Raw genomic sequence first — 11,045 nt, 5'->3', positions numbered from 1 at the left:
TAAAGGGATCCTACTTTAAGTGAGAGCAGGACAGTCAGGCATTTGATGAGGGCTCATCACCTTGTTTCTGGATTTCCTCTCCTGAATTCCCTTTTACATTGCTCAGTTCAGACTGGAAGACGAAAACCCCACAAATCAGAACTGTCTTTATGCTATTAGACATTGAAATATTTGAGTCACGTGGGTCTAGGAGTGTGAGGTGAGGCAAGAACTATAATAAGGAGGGAGAGAGGAAGTGGAATCAGGATCTCTCTCACTGCTTTGGTCCTGCCATGCCTGCTTGGTCAGCTGTGGACAACATCTATTAAACTTCCTGTGGAAAAGTGGCAAAGTCCACTCTTTGTCCTTCTTTCCTCTTTCCTCCAACTGAGCAGGGAGTCCATTTCAGTCTGTTCATACTCAAGGGGAGGCCTCTGTAGTTATTTTGTATGCCTTAGCCTGTGGGATGTATATGAGGAGCATAAAATGAACAGCTGTAGCTGCAGTGTATTAATGAGATAAAGAATCTCATGGGAAACTGATCATATCCTGTGAGGGAGAGCAAGGCAGTAGGCTCCATATTACTATTTCAATGAAAATGAGTAAATCCTTTCAGAGTATCCTTGTGTTTTAAAAAATCAATTTATAGTTCTGTGGGGAGCATTTTATTCCCTTTAAGATAATTTTAATTTGTTAAAAGGCAGTACTTGGTTCAACAAGGCTAAGTTGAGTACTGTGCTTTGGTCACAACAGCTCCATGCAATGCTACAGGACTGGGGAAGAGTGGCTGGAAAGCTGCCCAGTGGAAAAGGACCTGGGGGTGCTGACTGATGGTTGAACATGAGCCAGCTTGTGCCCAGGCAGCCAAAAAGGCCAACAGCATCCTGGCCTCTATCAGAAATAGCATAGCCAGCAGGACTAGGGCAGTGATTGTCCCCCTGTACTCGGCACTGGTAAGGGTGCACCTCAAATACCACGTTCAGTTCTGGGCCCCTCACTACAAGAAAGATATTGAGGTTCTGGAGTGGGTCCAGACAAGTGCAACAAAGCTGGTGAAAGGTCTGGAACACAAGTCTAATGAGGAGTGGCTGAGAGAACTGGGGTTGTTTAGTCTGGAAGAAAGGAGGCTCAGGGGGGACCTTATAGCTCTCTACAGCTACCTGAAAGGAGGATGGAGCGAGGTGAGGGTTGTTGTCCCAAGTAACAAGCAATCAGAATAGGACAGGAATGTGAAAAAGACAAGAGGTAATGGCCTCAAGCTGTGCCACGGGGGGTTTAGATTAGATATTAGGAAAAATTTCTTCACTGAAGGGGTTGTCAGACATTGGGACAGGCTTCCCAGGGAAGTGTGGAGTCACCATCCCTAGAGGTATTTAAAAGATGTGTAGATGTGATGCTTAGGAACACGGTTTAGTGGTGGACTTGGCAGTGCTTGGGTAACGATTGGACTCAGCGATCCTGGTCACGATAAAATACTATTAGACCAGTGCTTTACAGGATGAGGAATGGAGAAGCATGGCATAATGAACTCAGGAGAAGGATAAAGAAAAATTTAATTGCTACAAACATAAAGCCTGGCAAAAGCTGACTTACTGTGAGACCTTCAGGTTCATCACCTGAAGGGGGAGGATATGATTTGCCAGGAAAACATGCTGCCCCTGCTGAGGTTTTTGGCCCACAGGATATTGCGGAAGTGACCATCTCTGGAAGCTGATGGTGAATAGCAGCTCAAGTTGGTGGGTGCAAAACCAAGGGTAACCAGAAACTGCTGCAGACCTGAGCAGACAGCATCTGAAACATGAAAGCAGGTAGATCAGCCATCACTTCTCTCTGCAGTCATACAGTTTTCTGTTGTTCCAGATAAAATTTTCCATATAAGACCTAATATCAGAATGAGTGTTCCAAGGAAGTGGTAGTAAAAACAATTCAGTTTTTCTCCAGCTATTCAGGCAAAATACACAATCACATATACCTTCATGGCCTTCTCTTTGACCAATATATTATCCCCTGCTTTGGAACAAGGGTTTGAAATTGATAGAGATAAGATTTGTTGTCGCAGCAGTGTGCTGCCTTTTGGCGTCCACACAAAAAGCTCCCCAAGTGATGCCAACTTGCAGACCTTTGACTTGCTGTGCTTTGCACATGCTCAGCTGTGAACTCCTGAATTTTCCCAGTTGCATTTCCAGAATATTCCAGTTGCTTCGCGCATGCTCAAGGACTTTCTCTGCAATTGCAGCTGTGGGTTCCTGTCTACGGATATGGTTTCATGATCAGCATAATTTGATCTAACAGTGGGCTGCTACCCAAATGGGATGGCCCCATTTTCTCTGGAACCCCCAACTGCATTTTCAGACCTCCCCCTTTGCATCAGATCTAGCAACTGTACAATTATCAAACAGCCTGAGGGGGTGACAAAAAAAATCTTCCTGTTTATTTATATTTATTTCCTCTGTTTTTCTAAGGTCAGTGCCAGCTCCAAGTACATGGACCAAGGGCAATATGCCTGACCCTGGTTTTCTATCATTGACTGCCCTGCTTGGGCATGCACTGCAAGGGAGGAAAAAGCTGCTCACCACGATGTAGGAAGGGCATGAGCCAAAGCTGTGGAGCAGGCAGTTGTGTAAAATACATTTATGAAATAATATGTGCAAAAACTTGTGATAAGTAAATGGAAACAGTAAGCGGTGTGCAGGGTATTAGGTTTGCAAATGCTTGTCTAGTGTATAGGCCATCTAGGCACGCAGTATTGTACATGTCTGTATGCAAGTATTTTCATGGCCAGCAGTAAAGAGAAGGAATTCAAAATGACTATTATTAACTGACCAGTGTGTACTGGAAGAACATCAAAACCACCAGGTATTTTAAAGGTATTTCAGACAAACAGGCCTTCCATGAAGAGCTCTTATATTCAGTGTAACAAGTATGGTCTCTACATCTGCTGTGCTATGCAGACTAAGAGGTGCACAGCTTATGGTGCCGAAGAACCCACTCTTTCCCTGGGATATTGTTCTAGAGGTTAGTTAGTTTGTTTACCGTTAATATTCTTCATCTAGGCAAGTCAAATAAAATAGGATACCTGTATCTGAAACTGGAGCAAGGTTCATCAGTGTTCTAATCTGTGCTCAGAGGTATGCTGTGCTTCCCATGCCGCCCTCTGCTCAGCAGGTCAGAGCAGCACAGGGCCTGGTGGCTGTCAGTAGCATCTTTTCCAGTGGGAAAGGAGAGATATCCCAAAGTTTAATTAAATCCTTGATTTAGCATGGATCTCTCATCAGGGAAAGCAGTGCTCTGCCTGCCGGTTCTTTACTCTGTTGTGTTAAAATAAAAGGGTAACTAATAACTCTTCCATAATACTCATGTATTTTTGCATATAAATTCATCTATTTGTCACAAGGTTTTATAGCAAATGACTTGCAGGGGATGACCTTGATTTCTAGCAAAATGACTGTGAGAATCAGCCTTTAATTGTGTTCTGCATACGCAAACACAGTTATAGGGATATAATGCACACACACAAAACTCAAAATCGCTACAAGAAATATGGCTTTCAATATATTACCTAATCCAATTCAGAGGAATTCTCTGAGTACAGAGGCTGGCTGGTGTGATATGATTTGAACATATGGATATAAAGAAATGCTAAAAGAAATGGAATTAGGTAGCTTATTTATGTTCTCCTCTACCCAGTGCACAGCATCATTGTCATTTTATCAGGATCCCCTGACATTCCTGATGAAGTGTGAGCAGATTGACTCACCAAAGCCACAGCCCAAATGAGTCTTTACTCTCTGATGTTCACAGACAGCTTGTGAAACTTTCCAGTTGATGCTGAGATGTCCTCTGGGAATACTACAAGGAGTTCAGGAAATCTTTTTCTTTCTTTCTTTCTTCCTTTTCCTCTTTCTCTGCCATAATGTCTTACTTTATAGCAGAAGGACTAAATCTCACTATGGGAAATATTTACTTGCTATAAAAGCAAGGGTTAAAACTGAAAAGAACCCCAACTTTAATAATTTTTCCAAATCTGATCTGTCATTAACAGCAGTGAATTTGGGATTATTCAAATCCCTTGCTCATGTTTGGGAAGGGGGAGAAGAGACACTTCAAAGAGTTAAATCCTTTTTCACAAAGCAGTTTGCCCAGTTTGCATCTGATCTGCACTGTTATAAATGAGACCAAGTTCAGAGCTATTTGATAGATCAACAAGATACTGGTCAGTATTATCAGATTATTGTATCCTTTGTAACAGTTCTTAATATCTGCTAATAAGGAGTAGTTCATTGAATTTCAGCAGTACTGAGGAAAAGAAAAAGAAGTTTTGAAAAAGGTGGTGTGCACGGATTTAGCTTTACCTTCAGACTGAGTTCAGTGTCTCACTATTGCTACATTGTGGACCATCAGGAACTCGCTCCTACTGCAGACAACTGCTAAAATATGCCAGCAGCATCAAATACTGTCAGAGCCAAAAGGAATGCCCATGCAGTAGGCCTGTGACACCAAAAAATTACACAGCATCTGGTATATGAATCAAACCTGTTTTGTTTTTTTTTTAAACAAGGACACCTATATATGTTAATGAAGCTGCTACCTCCATACTATAAATAAAGCCTAAGTAAGTTCAGTGTTTTACTGTAACAAAGACCTCCAATTGTAGCCTCAAAGCTACAACCAGGTTAGCTCTAGTCCATGCTACAGTATGGAGCCATGTTTAAACAATTAAGAAGACAAAAATATATTGTAACCAAATGTCATGGTTTAAGCCCAGCTGGTAACTCAGAATCAGGCAGCCGCTCTCTCACTCTCTCCCCTTTCCTCCCCCCTGCTCCCAGAGGGATGGGGAGGAGAACTGAAAGAATGTAACTCCCACGGGCTGAGATAAGAACATTCCAGTAACTACGGTATAACATAAACCACTGCTGATACCACCAATAATAATAATGGTAAGGGAAATAATAAGGGAAGAGAATACAACTGCTCACCACCCGCCGACTGGTACCCAGCCTGACGGAGCAGTGATGTAACCCTTCTGGGTAACTGCCCCCGGCTTATGTAGTGGGCATGACATGCTGTGGTATGGAATACCTTTTTGGTCAGTTTGGGTCAGGTGTCCTGTCTCTGCTTCCTCCCAGCTTCCCCTCCTGCCTGGCAGAGCATGAAACTCAGAAAGTCCTTGGTCAGACTAAACATTACTGAGCAGCAACTAAAAACATCGGTGTTATCAATCAGCGCTGTTCCCAGGCCTAAAGTAAAAAACACAGCACTGCACCAGCTACCAAGAAGGAGAAAAATGACTGCTATTGTTGAACCCAAGACACCAAATCATAGAATCATAGAATAGTTAGGGTTTGAAAGGACCTTAAGATCATCTAGTTCCAACCCCCCTGCCATTTGGATTTTCTATCATTCTTTTGTTCCATGCACATGAATCCTGAAGAAAAAATGTGGTTGATGAAGGTTGAACCAAGGTTGGTATATAACAGAAGAGAGAAAACCCACTCTTTTTCTAAAGAAATGTAAACAGTTCTTGAAGTTGAAGGCATCTTCCTCTCCCCCTGGCCCCTGAGTACCAGAGTGATTTAATTTGCCAGCTGTTCATTTCCATCAGTGATCCATGAGCAAAAGCAAATAAAACACTTTTCAGGAATGCTTCTCTGCCCAAATAATGAGCCATTATTGTAAGTCAGAAGGCTCTCAGGAACGACAGGGGGAAATAAGTCTGTAAAATGCTGCACAACATTCAAATAATGAATGTTGCTTCTCACATCCAAGATGTGCAGAGGTTGTGATGAAAGATTGGTAAGTGGGTTTTAGTCTGCTGAGGCCCATATCCTTGTTTCTGGATTTCTTCTGTAGTTATGGAAATTATTCATAGCTACGAAGGCTAGGCAGTTTTCATTCCTTTCCTGCATCTAGTGCAAGATATTTTTAAGGGAAAACTTAAACTAATGAATCTTTGCTTCCATCCCCTTTTTCCAAACAAAAGCCTTATTTCTAGGTAATTGTAAAAAGAAACACCAAGTGACAAAATAGTTGTCAGTGCTTTGTGGGTATCATTTTTTTTAAGTGAGTCACATAACCAGCAACTAACAGAAACTGAAGACGAGATAAATTCTTTATTTAACCAACCACAGGACCTACTGAGGAGTGCTATTATCTGCCCTTTGGAATGCTACATGCTTGCCCCTTTTACTTCAACCTTTTAGACAGCTGAACTGTGAATCATTTCTGTGTACCATTATCTAAGCCTGCTCTCAATCATTTGACTTGACTTGGCTGGTTCTAAAGACCAGGAGGACATCTGCCCCTCTCTGGGGTTGGTAACTGTGGAGGATGTGAGGAGTGATGGTCCTGCAGGCTTGTACTGGCTTCCTGCTACCCACTCAGTACCATAGCCTGCACTGTGACTCCCACCACCCCAACCAACCTGCCTCAGCAGTGTCCGTGCCTCTTCCCATGGGAGATGTGCTTTGAGCTGGAGCTAATTCTCACCCACTGTTTTAATTAGTCAGGTCACTGCAGGGTTTGGGACACATAAACTACTCTAGAGACAGAGCAGATTTCCAGTCCCAGCTGTAGCATTTTGCCTTGCACTTCAGGGTGGTTCTCAGTGTGGAGGATGCCGTGGAGTACATGTGCCAAGACAGAACTGCTGGGAAAGCCAAGCCTTTTATGTTCCCAGTCCCATGGTGACAGTAAATCAGAGCATTCAGCATTTCCTTCTGCAGAAGAGCAGGTCCCTGCAGCTCATTCACAAGAATGCCATGAGTCCTGCTAGTATGAGAGAAGCCATCTTCATCTGTGATCTGGCATCCAGGACTGGTGGCGGGTTGTTCTCATACTCTCCAGGAAGGCTGCAAGAGAAGTTCATCTCCTGCACCTGTTACAGAAAAGTCCCAAAGGCAAGCAAAGATGTTGGAACCATCCGTCATGTCACAGGCAGTGGCACTTCAGGAATGACTTCATATGCCAGCCAGAATCCAGCTTCCCTGATTCCTTAGAGTCTTGTCATGGCTCGCATATGCCATGTGGCGCTGAACATGAAAAACTGAAGACCCCTGATTAACCAGCTCTAGAGAGTGGATTTAGGGCACTGCACATTAACTTGGGTTTTTTTTTTTTGGCTTGCTTATTTGCTTGCTTATCTGGGGTTTGTTCCCTCCCTCATCCTTCTCCACATTTTCACTGTTTTCATGCAACTTGACAGAATTTGGGACATACTGAAAATAGTAATTAAATTTTTATTAGACTGCAGCCTTCATTCTGTGGGGGAAAGGACAGCACACAGCTTTCCTATACAAATTAAAAAACAAGGGAGCAAGTGTCAGCAGGGCTTCCTGAAGTTACAGAGGCTGGATATCTGTAAGCATGAGCAGCAGATCATTTCCCTCTGCTGTTGTGAATCCTCTGCCTACCCTACAGGAAGGAGCAGCAACCTGCCAGGATTATTGGGGATTCTTATGATGGTTTAGTTAGCTTGTGCAGGCAAGGAAGGGAGATCTGGGGACCCTTATTCCATTCCAGATGTTGTTAGCCCTTTCTATGGTTGGTTTCAGTGAAGAACTGGCCTTCAACCTGGCTTGCATGAATACATTTTATGCCAGTAAAATCCAGCTATCCATCTTTAACACCTTTTTGTGAACTACTTTTTGTGCTAGAGCGATAGCTCTAACATGTATGTATTGTCATAAAGCACATCATTCAATCCTAGAGAAAATCCTCCACGCCATGCTGCTTTTGAAGAGTGATTGACATGCCCTGCACAGGTCTTCATGGCTCACTTTCAGGGGGAAAGGCTGCACATTTATAGCCACTTACCACTTCAGTGCCTGGAAGCTAAACTGACTGGAAAACACAGAAGTAAGACTTGGGGCTAGGAAACCAAAGGTTTCTCATAATGGCTGCTTAAAAAAATTCAGCATAGAGGGCAGTTTGTTCACAAGCCACTTTTTCCATGTTGTCCTCCCCATGGAGGAGAGTGGTAAGATAGTGCCCACCCCAAGAGACTAATAGGAAGAGGAACCAGCTCAGACATCAGGTAGATATAGTGAACATGCTGAAATTCAGCCTGATTCAGGTTCTACAGGTAACTCAGATTAAGGACAGGTGATGGCATGTAAGGCCATGCAACGGCAGTGTAGCAGGAGCCTCCTGGGGAAACATGGCAAAGCCAAAAGTTTGAGGACATAACAAGTGGCCTAACCGGCATCTGCTCCACTAGTAAGAGGAAGTAAGAGGAAGCAAAGCATGGCTTAACAAGAAAGCATCCAGATGAAAGCAGCAGTAAACATGAAACAAATCCCAACAAACCAAAATAATCTCTCCAAAGAGCAGAACGTGTGATGATCCTGAGATTAACAGGCCATGCCATCACAGCATCCCTGTAAAGAACTATGGCCTTATAACTTCTTACTGTCCCACTAGTCAGCATATGCTGGCTCAAAAGACAAAACAACAAGGAAAAATAACATTAAAGTCATAGGCACATGCATGAGATTTCAGAGGAGGAGCATGAACTAAAGGAAGTCTGAAGAAAGTAGGATAAAGTCAGTCTGAATATGAACCACCAAAAAGCCAGCAGCACACACACACTATTTGTAAATAATTCTCATAATTAGAATTATTATTTCTATAATCATTATTATTAGAAAAAACTCTAATAGTAAGACTTTTATTTTTAGAAACTGGAAGCTGACTAACATCGTTATCCAGAATGTAGTTACTGAAGGGGGAATCATATTGTGTATATGCAAAGCCTGCTTCAACACACCCTTGTTACTTGACTGGCTGCATGTGTGTTATCTGTCGCAAAAAGTTAACATTTCATAATTAGAGTATATCTCCTCCAGGCATCATTTGTGTCACCCACTCACATGACAGCTGTAAATGATTTTCATTGCACTGACAGTCACAAAGAAGGATGTGCAGAAGGGTTTGACACAACTACATTCATTTCTAAGCATGTTGGCTGCTTGCTGATTTGTGAGTAATGCAAATGTTTTGCTTAGTGGGCTTGGCTCAGCAAGAAAATAACTGGGTTTCCTCGCAAAAATTGGTTTTTTTTTTTATTTTTTTCCTTTGGCTTTGAATTCTGCTGCATCTCTTCTGTAGCACAGAATTTTGTACTTTAGACAAGAGTATTCCTGGGGCAGGAAGAATGCAGACTTTATATATTTGCAATGGAAATTATAGTTTTGCCTTTTGGAGCAGCTGCTGAAGAAAAATGCTGTAAGAGATGTCTTTTAGTTATTCATGTCACAAGTGCCATGGTGTCATTCAAGCTTCATTATTTAGACTGCCTCTGGTCTCAGCAACGCATAGCTTACCTCCTGGTCCCTCATCACCGCTGTCCTTAACTCATGTCCTGTGGGTACTAACAAACAGGGTCTGAGGAGCAACTGCAGGATTTAGAAGTATGAAGAACTGAAAAACCTCCCCTGAACCACTCAGTACAGAGTTTCCTGGAGAAATTACCCTGTGCGTTTACATCCTTTTAAAAAGAGACAGAAACATGCAAACTCCCTCTTTGAGAAGGTAACCATAGCACACCAAAGGTGGTAATCAAGGACTGAGAGTCCTGAGGTCCCTGACAAAGAAATTCATGTTACCTTCTGACTCATTTTCCCCCCTTAATAGATTTGTTTTTCCCCGATTTTGAAAGATTATATCAATAATTGCAAAGTACTGTAAGTGTTAATCATAAGGATAACTGAATGGGCTGCATGGGGCTAATCATAGTGGGTGCCCTATTCAAAAGGTAGTAATTTTGGCATTTTAGGGACAATCCTAAAAAGTTCACTGTAAATTGTGTAGCTATTGACATGGTCGTCAGCATTGGTTAAAGATTCTTTTGCCATGCATGCTCCAGAATGTAAATATTACCTGCTTACTGAACAGTGTACTAATGGCATGTGTGGATACTGGATGGTAGGATTTATTGCTTCAGAAAACCATCCTGGGCTAAATTTGCTTATTTCTGTTAGAGAAGAAAGAACACAACAGTTCTTTCATTCCTTATTCCTTTAATCTGAAATTTGCTCAAAATTTCTCCCTCACTTTTTTACTTCTGTTCTAAAGTGGGCTTGAATTGGCCACAGAATCACATTGTGTAGGAAAAGCAGAATCCCCTGAGATGGTGAAGTGAGAGGTGTGGAGGACAAGGAGGTATCTCAATCAAGCTTTCCTCCGTTGTTCTGCTCTTCCTCATAGGTTTTCTTGAGAAGCATCCTTTAATGTCCTGCCCCCAGGTAGCTTTTCAGCACATCAGCTCTCCTGTGCTGGGAGTGCTTCCTAACAGCTGTTTCAGATTTGTTTCTCCTTTGTTTCCATTTATGTCCCTTCTCAACCATTATTGTTTTTAGGCAAAAAATATTAAATTGTATAGAAAATGTCCAGATAGGCTAAGACTGGTGTATGTGTAGGCTAAACTTTACTTTAATTGTTGTTTTCTATCATATTAAACACAGGAGGTTCCACTGCTTTGTTGACAGGAGAGAAAAGATTTTTATCTGCCTTCATTTAACAAAGCAAAGCCTGTAGAAAGACTCTGTCTTTCATAGATCAGCTATTGCAGCCAGAGAAACACGACAAGGTTTTGAGCTCAGAGCCTTCATTACATCACACTTCTACTATCAAATCAGCAATACTACAGCAAAATGAACTCTTTTAGAAAGGAAGCAATTTCTTATTGTAATGAGTCTCTTGATCACCGCACTCCTTGCAGGGTGACAATATCATGAGAACTGTGCCTTAAGGAGGTCCTGGTACACGTTTTTGGGTCTGTTTTTTAGATTGTACAGGGGCTCCCAATAGTGCAAGGCTGATCAATGAGTACCCAGATGCTGAATGAAAATGCTGGAACACTTGTGGGCTCCTTATGATTACAGAGCAGCAGATCTATTTTGCATAGTGTTAAAAAAAATAAGATAGGAATAGAAGTGCTAGTTGCTACAGTTTATGGAAGGAAGTCAGTCACTGCAAAATGGGAGCTCAATCTTGACACAGTAGGATAAGCGACTAAAGATTTAGATACTGTACCTGATAAATGTTGTATAAAATAACCTATATAG

General features: G+C 42.1%; 1 long non-coding RNA gene across 2 annotated transcripts in view; it reads right to left on the bottom strand.

Moving 5' to 3' along the window:
* Positions 1-1,520: 1,520 nt before the first annotated feature.
* The window catches only part of LOC133280350 (uncharacterized), a 33,701-nt gene continuing 24,176 nt past the window's right edge, over positions 1,521-11,045 (bottom strand). The window contains exons 3-4 of one of the 2 annotated variants that reach the window (XR_009747130.1): positions 2,099-2,229; positions 1,521-1,770 (exon numbers count right to left, since the gene is read on the bottom strand). This is a non-coding gene — a long non-coding RNA (uncharacterized LOC133280350). The remainder of the gene's footprint in view (positions 1,771-2,098; positions 2,230-11,045) is intronic. The other variant, XR_009747129.1, reaches the window with a different exon arrangement.

This window comes from Pezoporus flaviventris, unplaced genomic scaffold, assembly GCF_033815535.1.
Source record: "Pezoporus flaviventris isolate CSIRO_AGI_PZ_B2104156 unplaced genomic scaffold, CSIRO_AGI_Pfla_v1 ptg000081l, whole genome shotgun sequence".
Taxonomy (NCBI): domain Eukaryota; kingdom Metazoa; phylum Chordata; class Aves; order Psittaciformes; family Psittacidae; genus Pezoporus; species Pezoporus flaviventris.
The sequence above is the reverse complement of the archived record's forward strand: the minus strand, read 5'-3'. Positions and strand labels throughout refer to the sequence as shown.